General features: G+C 38.8%; 1 pseudogene; it reads left to right on the top strand.

Moving 5' to 3' along the window:
- Positions 1-469: 469 nt before the first annotated feature.
- Positions 470-13,851, top strand: LOC104870029 (annotated as a pseudogene).
- The last annotated feature ends 1,680 nt before the right edge of the window (positions 13,852-15,531 follow it).

The following is a 15,531-nucleotide window of genomic DNA, read 5'->3' as shown; positions in this document are numbered from 1 at the left end:
TTTAGAAATGTTCTAAATTACTTTAGAAAGTATGCTGTATCATGAGATCCAGAAGTGCCCATCACAAAAATCATAAACCATCCTAAAAGTTTAAGAGTTTAAGATCCAGAGACAGGGAATAAATCTGACCAAGCAAGTATGTTACTAGTTTCAAAGGACATACAACTATAGACATTTCTAATTGGGGGGGGGATGATATAATTATAAACTTTAGAAATTTTTCTGATGAAACATGAATATTTTTATCTAAATTGATAACTTTATAAAAGGAGATTGCTTAAATTTAATTACGATTTGTCCATACCTTTTTCTTTATTTTTCCACAGTGCTTTTTTATGAAAAAAATAAAATAAAATTTCATAACAAAACGATGAGAGTAATAGTAGCTAATATGGTCACCTGACAGCAGTCGTTGCTGGTGCCCGGCACTGGAGGGAGAGCACACAGGGCCGCCTGTCCCCCACACCTCATGCCAGGCCAGGCTCAGTCCCTGCTCCCACCTCTCCCACCCCGTCAGGTTCTCGAAGGTCCCAGCTGCTGTGAGGTATCCAACGGCCATCATAGCCACCACCAAGGGTCCCCACTGGGGCCACCTCATTTGTACCCTGGGAAGCACTCCTTGTAGGACCTGTCTGAGCTCCTGGCTGGTGCCTCAGCCCATGGTGTGGGGGAACAACTGGACGGTATCCGGCACACCTCAGTAGCTGTGCACAAGGATGGGTTCTTCGGCAATGGCAGAATCTCTAGCTGTCCCCCGGGAGGCACACTTCTTGGGCCTCCAGACTGGTCGATATGCGGAGCACAGAAGTACAGAAGAAATCTTTCTTGAGTACCTGTCCTCTCTGGGGGCGTTTCTGCTTCAAGGTGAGGCCTACAACTTCTTTGGACACAGCTGTAAGACCTTTAGCAACCAAGTGGCACAGTTCCCCATCTGGCGGAAGATCCTGTCTTACATAGCCGAACTGCCCTCTGAAGTCCTCTCCACGCCTTGGAAAAGCCCTCGGCCCTCTTGGATCGCACCCAGATCCAGCCTCCTGGAGGAAGCAAGTGGGCAGACAGAATGGCCGGAGCTAACTTGACTGCTTGGGACTGCCTGCCCGCCTGTTCTGCAGGGCTTTTCCTTTTTAAACAAAACAAACCCTACCAGATTTCTATTTTATAATTTTACATCAGAGGTAACAACCAGGGGACTACTTTTTAAATTTCCCAGGGAAGGAGATGTTCAGGCTGCATGTGGGACAATGCTGCTAAGAAATTAAACAAAACGTCTCCCTTCTAATGGTATTATACGAATTTATTAAGGTTGTCTTGTCTGTGGATTCACTTTTGACTGTTTCCAAAGCGTCCTCCACACTGGAGAAAGGGAGGGGGTTTGTTTCAGCAGTAGGCAAGGGGACCCCAACCTGGAGTCTCTTCCTAGAGAATGCCCAAATCCCACCCAGGTTGCTACACCTCTGGGACCAAGGAGTTTTCCAATGCCATAACCCAGAAGCAGTTACTCTTAGCAAGCATTTAATGAACCAAAGGATGTGGTGCCGTGTGGCCAGTTACAGGATGAATAACTGACCTCAGTGAGTCTTTCACCAGACTTCTGTCACCTTTCCTCCTCCGCGCAAGCATGGGACCAGGACTGCAGCAGCCACAGATCAGAATCAGAAAAGTGACAAGCCAGTACCAGGCCAGAGAAAATAGGATAAAGCCATTCCTCCTCCCACCCAGAATGATCACCAATCCTCCTCCACCATGGATTTGGGAAAACCTGCCTTGTCAGTGAGCCTGCTGTTCCTGAGCTTGGCAGACCTGCCATGGTAGATGGGGGCTGGGCCAGAGCTGCAGAGAGGACCTCCGCCTGCACAGAAACCACACCTGGCCCCATAAGCAGCATTCAGCTAGGGCCGGAGGGGACACAAGTCCCCACTGAGGGAACATAGAAAGAATGTGATGCACAATCAAGACAGCAAGAACATTTAGAGTTGTTTCTAGTAGGACTTTTACAATATCCTGCGTGTGACTTGACAGCACACATCATTTCCATTGTCATTCTGGCTTTAAGGAGGTGTGACTGGGGTGTGAGTGGGCATTTTGCTAATGACTTGCTGCTGAGTTTATAAGCACAACAGTCTGGAAGTCTCAGATCTGGGATGGCTTTCAGACTCCTTTTCTTTATATGCACCCCCAAGCGTAGTTAGGGAAGACAGGAAGGGCTCAGAGCCGCCAGGTGCTTGGCTCTCGCTCTGCTTCCTGGGCCCCTCCTACCCTGGCTCCCTGCCCACTCTAAAACTCCAGTCCAACTGCTCATTCTGGGGCAGGGGGCTTTCCTCCCTTCACTCTGCTGCTCACCCTGTCCCTGCCCCAGCTCTCTTTGCCATTGGCCATATAAGTTGGCATTATGAGGGTCTCAGCTAGAGGGAAAGGTGTCACTCTGCCTTGGTGTCTGCCTGTGTTCTGACAAGGACATGTCCAGCTGGTGTCAAGTGAGATTTTAGAATTTAAGATCAGGCCAAATGAGTGAGTGCTTTAGTTCTCAGGCCCAGCGTGTGCGGCAATGATTAACCAGAGCAGAAAGAAGCAGGGATGGCTTGATGCTGATCTACTGGCAGGTTCAAGGAGAATGGGTGTCAGAGGCTGGGTTTCTTTCTGGAGGGCAACTGGTTGGCCTGGGCCATCACCCCGCATCCCACCAGTGTCCTTTCCTTTTCCTGTCTGCCTGAAGCTCACATCTCTATCCAGAGGGTGCTGAGCTTTTCTCCTGTCCCATGTCCAGGCTCAGATGGTTTTGCTCCTCCCAGTGGTCACCCTCAGACCCAGGGCTCTTCTGAGTTCTCCTGAGTGACTCTAGGACGGAATCTGAGTTGCTTGATTCCTTTAATGCCACCTTTGATGTCTAGCAGCCATTTGTGCCACTGCTGTACCCTGGGTTGGTGGGAGATGGAAGGGTGGGTGAGCAGTGACCCAGAGCCCAAGGCGGGTGGGGAGGGCAAGCTGCCTTACCCTATTCCAGCCCCGCCACCCCTCAGGGCAGAAGCCAGGCCTGAGCCAGCCCCTCCAGCCCCAGCCCACATCTCCGTCCATCTCAGAACCTCAGGAGCACCCTGGGACCAGGTGCAGAATGAGTCATGCACTATCGTCACACAGTGGACACCTCTTAGAAGTGCACTGATCTAAAGGGACCAGGAAAGAGGAGCAATGAGACCATCACCCTCTCCCAGGAAAGAGCTTGTACCTTCGAGATTCCATTACACCCTTGAAGTCAGGCTGATAATAGTGTCCCATATAGAGTTGTCTGTTGACTTTCACTGATGTTTTTCCAATGCTATAAACTCATTTCTGTGGGGCTGGGGATTTAGCATTTAGCTCAGTGGTTCTGCCTCCTGCTTCACAAGCACAAGGACCCAAGTTTGATCCCCAGTACCAAACAAACAAACAAACAAACAATAACAACAAAAACTCATTTCTGTCCTCTGCAAAAAAATAAAAATAAAAAGTAGTCAATACACTGTGCATCATCTTCAAATTAGTTGCTGAGTACCAGATATCAACAAAAATTATTCTCTCTTACAAAATAGAAACAAATAGATAATAGCACAAAACTTTCATTTCAGTGAACTAAGAAAAAGCTGGTAGTATAAATGAAAGAAATTAGTATATATATACATATATATATATATATATATGTATATTTGAAACAACATATAGGTAATTTGTGGAAACATCTGAATCTCTCCCCACTTCCAATTATCTTACATTTTGATTCTCATTTTGCTTCTAGAAGAAGCAAAAAAAAACCCCAGGAACATTCAGCTATTTCATCTTTGGTGAGGGCACCAAAAACATACACTAGAGAAAACAGCCTCTTTAATACATGGGGCTGGGAAAATTGGGTATTCACATACAGAAGATTGAGTCTAAATCCATATTTCATGATGTACTAAACTAAAATAAAAATGGATCAAAGATCTAAATGTTAATAGAGAAGCACTTAACCTGTTGGAAGATAAAGTAGGTACAACTCTTGAAGATATAGGAATAGGTAAGGACTTTTTGAATAGAATTCCATTCTGATTTTGATGCTTCACAATCATATTGCTAATATTTTATCTGATTTTGACACAATAGATAATGTGAAATAGGAAGAAAAAGAATAAAGGGGTAGGAAAGGTGGGAGGAGTAGGGGAAAGGAAAGAAGGGAAAAGAAAAATATGAGAAAAGGAAAAATGGAAATAAAATATTTGTAAATAGGGAGGGGTAGAAGGGTTGAAGGGGAGAGTGGGGGAATTGGGAAAAAATAAGAACCAAGATACATCATGTAAAGGTACAAATTCCCAATAATGAATATCATACTATTGTATATCTAAAATGCACCAATAAACTTAATAAAAGAATATTTTACCAGATTTTAAAGTTTACTCAACTGTTCCATATAATAACCAGCAATATTTTAAGGGAGAGTCTCTCTAACATATTATAGTTCTGAAGAACTAGAAGCATTAGATGAAAAGCTTCTGTAAAGAATTTTATCAGACATATCACAAAAAGTAGAAGCACTTCTTAAAAATATTTAAATCTCAGCAGAAATTTTCACTATTCTGTTGATGAAAACATAAAACCAATTTTTTCTTCAATTTTATTTTGATTTAAAGGGAAATCCTGTCTGCGGGTTTGACAGATTTTAGAAATATAATCTGCAAGGGCCTCCTGATGAGGCCCACCTGCTTGTGTCTGCCCACCCCAGGGCTCCTAGGAGAATCCCAACCCATTCTGCTGTTCATTATGTGGTGGCTGTGCTCATGAACACAGGGGCAGATCTTCCCCAGCTGGTGCTTCCTGTTTTAATTGTCTGAGTCTTTTCCTTTACTAGCTTGGCAGAGTTTTATAAGCTTCTCTCAGGGTGGTCACACATAACTGTTCTTCCTAGGGAAACACACAGCCCTTGCTGAATGAGTGAGGCTAGTCCTTGATCAACATGAATGCTAGGTGAGAACATTCCCCAGAGTTCTGTCTATTCTCTTCTGGCTTCATTCCCTTTAGCAAAGAATACTTCACAATTTCCATGTCTTGTTCATTCGTTTTTCTCTTATTTTTATAGGTAATTTTACATTTTACAGTCTTAGGAGTTTTACTTGGTGCAATATTAATGGCTAATTTAAAACATTTATAGTATTCCTGAAGGCTGAAATTCAAGCATGAGCTATAAAAAACAAATTTGATTTGTAATGATTGCTAGATGCATAATTATTAATATAAAGATCAGTATGTTTTCCTTTGCCTACAGAAAACTATGCAATAAATCTTTCATTTTCCTTTGCAGTAATTTCTAAGAAGTTTAGCATTATTTCTTTTCAAATGCTTCATTTGAGAATTTGGGAACAATGAACTTTTAGTTTACTGTTTAATATAATTCTTTTTTTTTCTTTTAAATTGAATTTATTGGTACATTCTAGGTAGACAGTACAGTTACATTCATTATTGGGATCTTCTACCTTTACATGACAGGTCTTGGTTCTCATTTTTTCCCCTTGTCCCTGCCCTCCCTTCACCCCCACCTCCCCTCCCACCTTCAAACACTTTAATTCCATTTTTGCATTTTCTCATATTTTTTTCCTTTTCCCTTGTTCACCTTTCCCTATCCTTCTCAATGTACCAAAACCTTTGGTTCTTTTCTTCCTATTTCATGTTGCTAATTGTCCTGTTAGGATCTTATGTACTATTATAGTTTTTCATACTAGAGAAACTATTCAGTATTTGCATATGTGTGACTTATTTATTTCACTTAGGAGTATATCCTCAATATGTATCCATTTTCCTATGAATGAGTCTAATTTCTCATTCTTTATGGCTGAGTAATATTCCATTTATAGAAAAACCACATCTTCTTTATCCAGTTTCCAACTGATGGGCAGATGGGCTGTTTCCAAGTTTTAGGTATTACAAACTGCCGCTATAAACATGAGTGTGCATATATCACTCTGGTATGATTCTTTTAATTCTTTTGGAAAGATACCCAGCAGAGGGATGGCCGGGTCAAATGAAACCTCTAGTCTCAGCTCTTTAAGGTATCTCCATATTGATTTCCACAGTGGTTGCACTAGTCTGCACTCCCACCAACAATGGAGAAGGGTTTCTTTCTCCCCATCATCCCACCAACATTTGTCATTGAGTGATTTCTTGTTAGCAGCCATTCTTTGTGGGGTGAAGTGGAATCTCAGTGTTGTTTTCATCTGCATCTCTCGAATGACCAGTGATATGGAACATGTTTTCATATATTTACTTGCTGCTTTTACTTCCTTGTCTGAGTAATGTCTGTTCCTTTCAGATGCCCAGTTTTGAATCGGGTCTTTATGTTTGGGGTGGGGCTGGTAGTTTTGAGTTCTTTATATATTCTAGATAATAGTCCTTTGTCTGAGGAGCATCTGGTAAAAATGTTTTCCAACATTGTAGGTTGTCTCTTAGTTCTGTTGATGTTTTCTTTTGCAGTGCAGAAGCTTTTCAATAAGATGCGATCCCAGTTGTTGATTCTTTCTGCTAGTTCCCATGCTACTGAGGATTTGTTCATAAAGTCTTTTCCTATGTCAATGTCTTCAAGAGTTCTGCCTAACTTATCTTCCAGCAATTTTAGTGTTTCTGTTTTAATATTTAGATCTTTAATCCACTTGGATTTTAATTTAGTGCATGGTGACAGATAAGGGTCTAATTTTAATCTTTGGCAGGTTGAGATCCAATTTTTCCAACACCATTTATTAAAGAGGCTATCTTTCCTCCATTGGGGACGGTCAGCTCCTTTGTCAAAGATGAGGTAGCTGAGTGCATCTGGATTTGCTTTTGTGTCTTCCAATCTGTTCCACTGATCCTCAGGTCTTTTTCTTTGCCAGTACCATGCTGTTTTTATCACAGTGGCTTTGTAGTATAGTTTCAAATTGGGAATTGTTATACCCGCAGCCATGTGACTGCTGCCTAGGATGGCTTTTTGCTATTCTAGGTCTCTTATGCTTTCAAATGAATTTTTGGGGTCTTCTTTCTAGTTCTGTGAACTATAGTGTTGGGATTTCAATTGGCATTGCATTGAATCTGTATAGCAGTTTTGCTAGTATGGCCATTTTCTCTATGTTGATTTTTCCTACCCAGGAGCAGGGGACATCTTTGCATTTTCTTATATCCTCCTTGATCTCTTTTTTCAAAGTGCTGTAGTTTTCAGTGTAGAGGTCTTTTGCTTGTTTTGTTAGATTGATTCCTTGATAATTCATTTTTTGGGGTGATATGCGAAAGGAATTGTTTCCTAATTTCTTTCTCAGTGAGTCTGTTATTTATGTATAAGAACGCTATTGATTTTTGGGTGTTGAGCTTGTATCCAGCTACTCTGCTAAAAGTGTCAATTAAGTCGAGAAGACTTTTGGTGGAGATATTTGGATCTTCAATGTAGAGTATCATATCATCAGCAAATAATGCCAGTTTAACTTCTTCCTTTCCTATCTTTATTGCTTTAATTTCTTTCTCTATCTAATTGCTATGGCTAATGTTTCCAGAACTATATCAAAGAGGAGTAGTGATAGTGGGCATCCTTATCTTGTTCCTGATTTTAACAGGAAGGTTTTCAGTTTTTGGCCATTTAATAGGATGTTGGCTATTGGTTTTTCATAGATAGCCTTTTTTAAGTTGAGCTATAGACCATCTATTCCAATTTTTTGCAGAGTTTTTATCATGAATGGATGTTGAATTTTGTCAAATGCTTTTTCTGCATCTATCGCGAGGATCATGTGGTTCTTATCCTTGACTTTGTTAATATAGTGTATTATATTTACTGATTTGCATATGTTGAACCATCCTTGCATCCCTGGAATAAATCCAACTTGGTCAGGATGTATGATCTTCTTGATGATACTCTGTATTATGTTTGCTAGTATCTTATTGAGGATTTTTGCATCTATATTCATTAAGGAGATTGGCCTGTAGTTCTCTTTTTTAGTTACATCTTTCCCAGGTTTGGGAATCAAAGTAATATTTGCTTCCAGGAATGAATTAGGAAGTATTGCTTCTCTTTCAATTTCATTGAAAAGTCTGAAGAGTAATGGCAGTAGATCTTCTCTAAATGTCTCATAAAATTCAGCAGTGAATCCATCAGGACCTGGGCTTTTCTTTGTTGGTACGTTTTTAATTACATTTTCAATTTCACTGATTGTTATTAGGGTGTTTAAAATGTTTTTATCTTCTTCATGCAACTTTGGTAATTCATAAGTATCTAGAAATCTGTCCATTTCTTCTGTGTTTTCCATTTTATTAGAGTACAGGTTCTCATAGTATGTATTAATGATCCTCTGGATTTCTGTTGGATCTGTTGTGACTTCGCCTTTTTCATTCCTGACTGCATGAATCTGAGCCTTTTCTTTCCTTTTTTTGATAAGGTTTGCTAAGGGTTTATCAATTTTATTTATTCTTTCAAAAAACCAATTCTTCGATTCATTTATTTTTTGTATCATTTTCTTAGTTTCCATTGCATTGATTTCTGCTCTAATCTTTCTAATTTCCTCTCTTGTTAGAGCTTTTAGTTTTTCTTGCTCTTGTTTTTCTAGGAGTCTAAGAGTCATTGTTAGGTTGTTTATTTGAGCTTGCTCGGTTTTCCTAATGTGGGCATTCAGTACTATGAATTTTCCACGTAGAGCTGCTTTCATCGTGTCCCTTAGATTCCTGTATGTTGTACTGGCATTTTCATTTATTTGTAAAAACTGTCTGATTTCTTCTTTAATTCCTCTGTAATCCATTGATTGTTCAGGAGAGTGTTGTTCAATTTCCATTGTTTGTGATGTTCCTACTGTTTCTTATGCTATTTATCTACAGCTTTATTGCACTGTGATCTGATAACACACAGGGAGTAACTTCAATTCTTTTGCATTTATTCAAACCTGTTCTGTGAGCTAGTATGTGATCTATCTTGGAGAATGATCCATGTGCAGCTGAAAAGAATGTATATTCTGATTTTGTGGGGTGGAACACTCTGTAGAAGTCTAATAAGTCCATGCATTCAAAAGCTTGGTTCAGTTCTAGTATTTCATTGTTGATTTTTTGCCTAGATGATCTGTCTATTTGTGATAGTGGGGTATTCAGATACCCCCACTACAATTGCATTAGTGGTTGTTTGACTTTTCATGTTACTTAATATTTGTATTATAAAGTTGGGGACCTTTATATTTGGTGCATATATGTTTATGATTGTCATTTCTTCCTCTTGGATTGTTCCCTTTACAAGGATGTAATGGCCTTCTTTGTCTCTCTTAATCAGTTTTGGTTTGAAGTTTGCTTTGTCTGCAAATAAGATTGCTACCCCTGCTATTTTCTGGGCTCCTGTCACTTGGAGAATAGTTTTCCATCCTTTCACTTTCAGTCTATATGCTTCTTTTTGCACTAGGTGTGTTTCTTGTATACAACATATTGTTGGATTTTGCTTCTTAATTCATTCTGCCAATCTATTTCTCTTGATTGGTGAATTGAGGCCATTGACATTGATAGTTATATATGATACATACTGACTTATTATTGTCATGTTATTGTCTTTTTGTTGACTCTTTTTACTTTTTCACCTTCTTTTAGTTTCTTGCCTCGCCTATTTAATTTGCTCTCTTGGGCCTCCTGGTGTTGTGAATTTCATTGTCTTTTTCTAGGATATTGTTTAAAATTCTTTGTAGTGCTGGTTTAGTATTCATGAAGTTTCTCAAGTGTTCTTTGTCATGGAAGTATCTTATTTCTCCCTCCATTTTGAAAGAGAGTTTTGTAGGATACATCAGTCTTGGTTGTAGGTTGTTTTCTTCTAGGACTTGAAATACCTCAGTCCAGGCTCTCCTTGACCTGAGGGTTTGTGTTGAAAAGTCTGCTGTGATTCTGATGGGCTTTCCTTCACATGTGATTTGTTTCTTTTCTCTTACTGCTTGTAGTATTCTGTTCTTCTGTTGAGTTTCTGGGATCTTGATTATTATAGGTCTATGTGTAGATTTTTTTTTTTTATCATGGCTAGTTGGTGTCCTATATGCCTCTCTTATCTGTATGTCTAATTCTTCCCCTCTGTTTGGGAAGTTTTCTATCATTAATTCTTTGAACAGCTTTTTTAGGTCATTTGCATTTTCTCCTGGTATTTCATGGATTCCTATCAGTCTTATGTTATTCTTCTTTGCATCACCTAGGAGTTGTTGGATTGATTTCTCATGATCCCTTACTGTTTTTAAGAGACCTCTCTTTTCATGGTCACTGTCTGCTATCCTATCTTCTATATCTGAGATTCCATCACTGCAATCTTTTATTCTGTTGCGTATGCTTGCAATAGAGTTTTTAATCTCCTGGATATCTGTTTGAATCTGTTTAATGGATTTCATTTCTTTCCTATGTTGGTTGTTCATTGTTTCCATTTATTTCTTATGCTGGGCCTTCATGGCTTCTATTATGTTCCTAAGCTCAATTATTTTTTTGTCAGTTTCTGTTCTGGAGTCTCGAATCATGTCTTTCATTTTGCTCACCATCTCTCTAGTTATCTGGGAAATAATTTCTGTTTTGAATTTTTCTAGAGCTTGATTGATCAGTTTTTTTACTTCCTGTGCTATGAGTTCAGAGTATCCTAGAGGTTCACTATCGGCCTTTTCATCCTCCTTTGCCCTGCTGTTTGCCATTGGTGGACGGGAAGTCTGTTTTTGTGGCTTGCTTAAGCGTTTTTTCATCTTTATTTTTGCTGTTGGGTTGCCCTTGATTCTACCTCTGGGTCATTAAATTTTCCTGATATCATTGCGTCCCAGTCTTTGATTCTCTAATGACTTATAGACATTCTCACTTTCATAATTGAGAGAACAACTCATCAAATCAATCCCTATCCTTTATCCCTATCGATACAATCAGGAACATAATAGGATCAATCACCACCCTTTCTAGTCTGCCATGCCTCTGCAGAGTGCATCCAAGGACTGGCTCAGTCAGGCTATCTAATAGCCAGGTGGGGGGCTGGCAATGGTGCGCAGTGGCACCCACATGGCTACCCTCCTGGAGCTGTGTTGGAGACAATCAGTGGTGCCTGCTGGAAATGGTGCGGCTCCAGAGGAGGCCCGTAGTACAGGCCAGACCACACAGCAGAGGTGGCTCTGAGTCCAAGCCAGGGCTATGACATAGAATTCACCCTCCTGGGGCTGTGTTAGAGCCAATCAGTGGTGCCCACTGGAAATGGCATGGCTCCAGAGGAGGCCCGTAGTTCAACCTGGTGTTTAGTATAATTCTTAACATTTTCTGAGTTACAGAAATTTTTGAAAATTAAAAAAAGCTTCAACTCACTGAATCGTGTAAGTATGCATGTAAACTCAACACTTAATTCATTCTTCCACAGAATCTGGAACTCAATATGTGTCTGATGTTTCTCTGCAATTACCCTAGTGTACATTAAAATGTTATTAATGTTATAAATTTGCTGAAGGCAGTATTATAAACTGCTTTTTTTACATTTCTTTGTAACAGAGCCTTACATTTTATATAAGTTGAAAGTTTTAAAGTAAAGAATAATCAACATTTTGAAGAATACACTTCAAAATTAAATCTAGATAAATGCCTATAAGTACATTAATTGATATAATTTGAAAATTAACGGTATTATTATATAAAGTCAAATTTTTTCATGACCCAATTCAGTGTTAGGTTATAAACCCAAGAGAAAGAAACTCTCCCACATTTCTACCAAAGCATGTTTAAAAATTTCCATCTACCATCTATCTCTCTACCTATCATCTACAGAGAGAGTTCATTCCTATTATTCAAAGTAGTCATCTACATCATTGTCGTGAATGCTGTCTTGGTAAATATTGCCTTACTGCTCCCTTATGCAACTGAGTTTCTGTCACTCTCTGATCAACATACCAATCAGTATGTAAAGGCTGAATTTCAGATTGCCCCCAGGGTGCACTTGCTCAAGGATTTTTTCCCAGTCTAGAGAGCTTTGGGGGTTGGAAGCATGGCGCATAGTGGGGATGTTATGGCACTGTGGTGTGCTGCCGAGGGATGCTGACATCTCAGCCCCTTTCCTCCCTCTTCACTTCCCACAGGCAGGCGGTGAAACCACTGAGCTAAATACCCAACCCAACCATGTCTTTGGAAATAGGCTGGAAATTAAATCTTGGACCTGCAATTTACCAGCTATGTGTCCTACAGTGTTTGTTACATATCTGCAAAGGCCTTTATTTATAAAGAAAATACATTCTTGTTAGGCTTTCATAAAAATGTCTTGAATCCAATTATTTTTCTCAGATGGTAACATCCTAGTTAAGCAATTGACACCTCTTTTATGAATTACCTAAACCTATTGTCTTTCCTTTATCTATATATCTCCACATGCAGTTTAATCTCGGCAGTATCCAAAGGTATTTGTCAAACACTCACTTGTTTTTTACTGATCAGTAATGGGTTTTTGTTTAGATGGGCTGCTAATTGCTGTTGGCATTGGGTTTTCATTTTAACAACCAGGAGCTGTCAATGTTCTAGATGCCTATTAAACCCAATTGTCCTTCTTCACTAACATCTTCCCTTCCACTTGAAAACAACAATCAGTCTCAGGAGAAGTAAGATCCTGAGATCTTACTTTTAAATCTTTAACTTTGACTAACATATCCTTTTTTAAAGGACACTACTGTCTGATATTGCAAGGAAAGATTCTACATGAGTGATACAAATCACTCCCATTATTTTCCTGTTTGCTGGGAATGCAAATATTTGCAAATACAGTATGAAATTTGCCTAATCAACTCCTCACCCACTCCCCTGGGTGTATGTTACATGCACTTCTGAGATCATTTCTTGTTTGTCTCCAATCAAGTTGCAAAGGTTACCAATGCAGTTTTTGTGCTTTTGTTCTGATTTCTTTTGTTGTATATAACTTATCATTTCATTCTCACTTGTTTTCTATAAATCCTGATTCCCATGTCCCCTGGATGAACTGATCCTAGAGTTAAGCTCTATGATTGTTATTCTACTACCAAGCTCTTATCAGCCATCTCCAAACATTCAGTTTAAATAATTTTATACACTAATGAGGATGTCACATTACACAATCCTTAATTATTTATGTGTTTATGCTATCTCTCCACATGAGCAATACATTTCTAAATGTTTAGAGATTGTCATTTTATTTTCATTTATTTTTAAACACACTTCTTTGTGATATAAGCAACATCTTGGAGACTGTTCTGTTCAGCAGAAGAAACTATTAAATAGAGACTGCATCATAGCTGATATTTTGGAGCACACATTATTTCACACATGTGAATACAAAGCCCTTTTCTTTCTCCTTTTGCCCCCCCTTTCTTTCCTGCCTCATTCATTTCTTCCCTCCCGTACTTACTCCATACTTCCCTTCCTCTTTCCTTGCTCGCCTTCCCTACCTCTCTCTGTTCCTCCGTTGTTTTACTCTCTCCCTATATCCTTCCCTCCTTCCATTTTTTGTCTCCTTGCACCTTGTGCCTAATACCTTATCTAACACAAGAACTTCCATTTATTTCAGTGTAAGTCTTCAGAAGAGAACTAGTAATTTCAGACAGATTAAGTAATTATGAAGAAGACATTTATCATAACAGAACATGTGTAGCAGCAGTCTTTCAAATAGTCTTTCAAAGATGTTCACATCCTAATCTCTGAATATGCTTCCTTATATGGCAGAAGAGACTTTGCTTTGTGACTAAATGAAATATAGAGATCACTCTGAATTATTACCTGAGTAGATTGTCATCACAAAGCCTTCACAGGAGGATGTTCGGAGACTCAGTGAGAGAAGATGTGATGAAGGGAGCCCAGGCAGAAATGATATCAGCCGGAAGCCCAGGCACTGAACAGCCTCGAGAAGGTTGACAAGCTGGGAATGGCTCCTTTCTAGAATCTCCAGAGGGACACAGCACATTTATTACCCCAGAACAATTTCTGACTGACTTCTGACCCTCAGAATTGAAAGATAGTACACTATGTTGTCCTTAAGTCACTAAATGTGTGGTCTTTTTTCAGAGGAATAATAACAAAAACTAAAACAATATATAATGTTAAAATTAGCGTTTTGATTTAGAAAAAATAAAACTTTGCAATATCATTTGAATTCACTAGCTAAGATCTTAATACATTCATATTTTATAATATACAAATGTACTCAACAAATCATATCAGATCATTCATAGTATTCTATAATTGATTTTCATTTCTTGTTAGTAAATTTATGGGCCTTATTTTTTATGTCAGTATCACACCAAGTTAGTTCATTGTTTTTAAGAGTAGCATCTTATTTTATCTGCATATTATTCTATCTGTTTAAATACAACATTAATAATTTTATTAAGCAGTTTTCCTGTTAATGATTACTTATGGTACTTTCACTTTTCAACTAATTAATATAATATTACAATGAATATTCTGTGTCTTTGAGAATTTGTGCAGTTGAAATTAGGAATAAATATCAGATGTTATAGTTATGTGTTGGGAACAATAACTAATGTTAATCACAAATTTCAGTGGTTTTGCAAAGTGCATGCTTTCATAATATAGGTGGATTTTCCGTTCTTTCTGGGAAGTAAAGAGTAGTCATAAATAAGTTTCCTTACTCAGTTGGTTTCAGTGGCAGGAGTGAGACCTGAAGATGTATGGGGTAAACTTTGTCATCCTAAGATGGTATGAATGAACTACTTTATTAAACCACTGATAATATGATGCATTAGGCCATGGACAGATAATTCATAACTTACAGTGGCTTGATGCACAGTTTTTCAAATTTATGATGATGGAAAGGATAATGCACTCAGTAGACCTGTACTTTGAAGATTAAATGTTGCTTTTTTCCCTGGTAGCAGTGCCATATTTTCCCATGATCCTGGGCAGTGAGAGTGGGCCACAATCCTTGTTAGATACGCAATGGGATGGTGGTAAGCAGACAACTGATACACTATACTGTGCTTAGCTATGATGTTCTACAGCAAAAATTTTGACTTATGATACTTTTGACATATAATAGTGAATAAAGGAGCAACTGTGAGTGTGTGTGTATGTGTGTATGAGTGTGTGTGATTACTTTGAAAAGAAAACATAGGATTTTGAAATATGAGGGTATTCCTCAGGAGAATATGAATAACTTCTCCAATACCTGACATGTGGTCAGTGGTACAGATGAGAGCTGACCCCAGCTTGGAAGGACAACTTAGCCCACCCTCTTTAGGTCTCTCTTCCAGGGTTTATCAATCAAAAGCTAATTTGATTATTTCATATAGTAGAATAAAATATACTGTACAAAACACTGAAGAACCTATATATTGGGGTGAGCAGACATTTGATTCAGGGAGTGCATGCAAAGCATATATCCTGCTTGTTTCTGAACATTTCTTAGGAATCTTGCAATGGCTTGTGTCCAAATTCCCATTGACCTTCAGTGTCCTTTTCTTTTGCTCACTTTGTCCTCTCTTTTTCCTTTCTTTATATTTGGCTCTTTACTATCTGCATATTTTCATTGTTCTTAATACCCACATTTTGCAGTTAGTAAGAATCAGACTGACA

Source organism: Fukomys damarensis, unplaced genomic scaffold (genome assembly GCF_012274545.1).
Source record: "Fukomys damarensis isolate Sample0158 unplaced genomic scaffold, DMR_v1.0_HiC HiC_scaffold_5, whole genome shotgun sequence".
NCBI classification, from domain to species: domain Eukaryota; kingdom Metazoa; phylum Chordata; class Mammalia; order Rodentia; family Bathyergidae; genus Fukomys; species Fukomys damarensis.
This window is presented reverse-complemented; position numbering and strand designations above follow the sequence as displayed.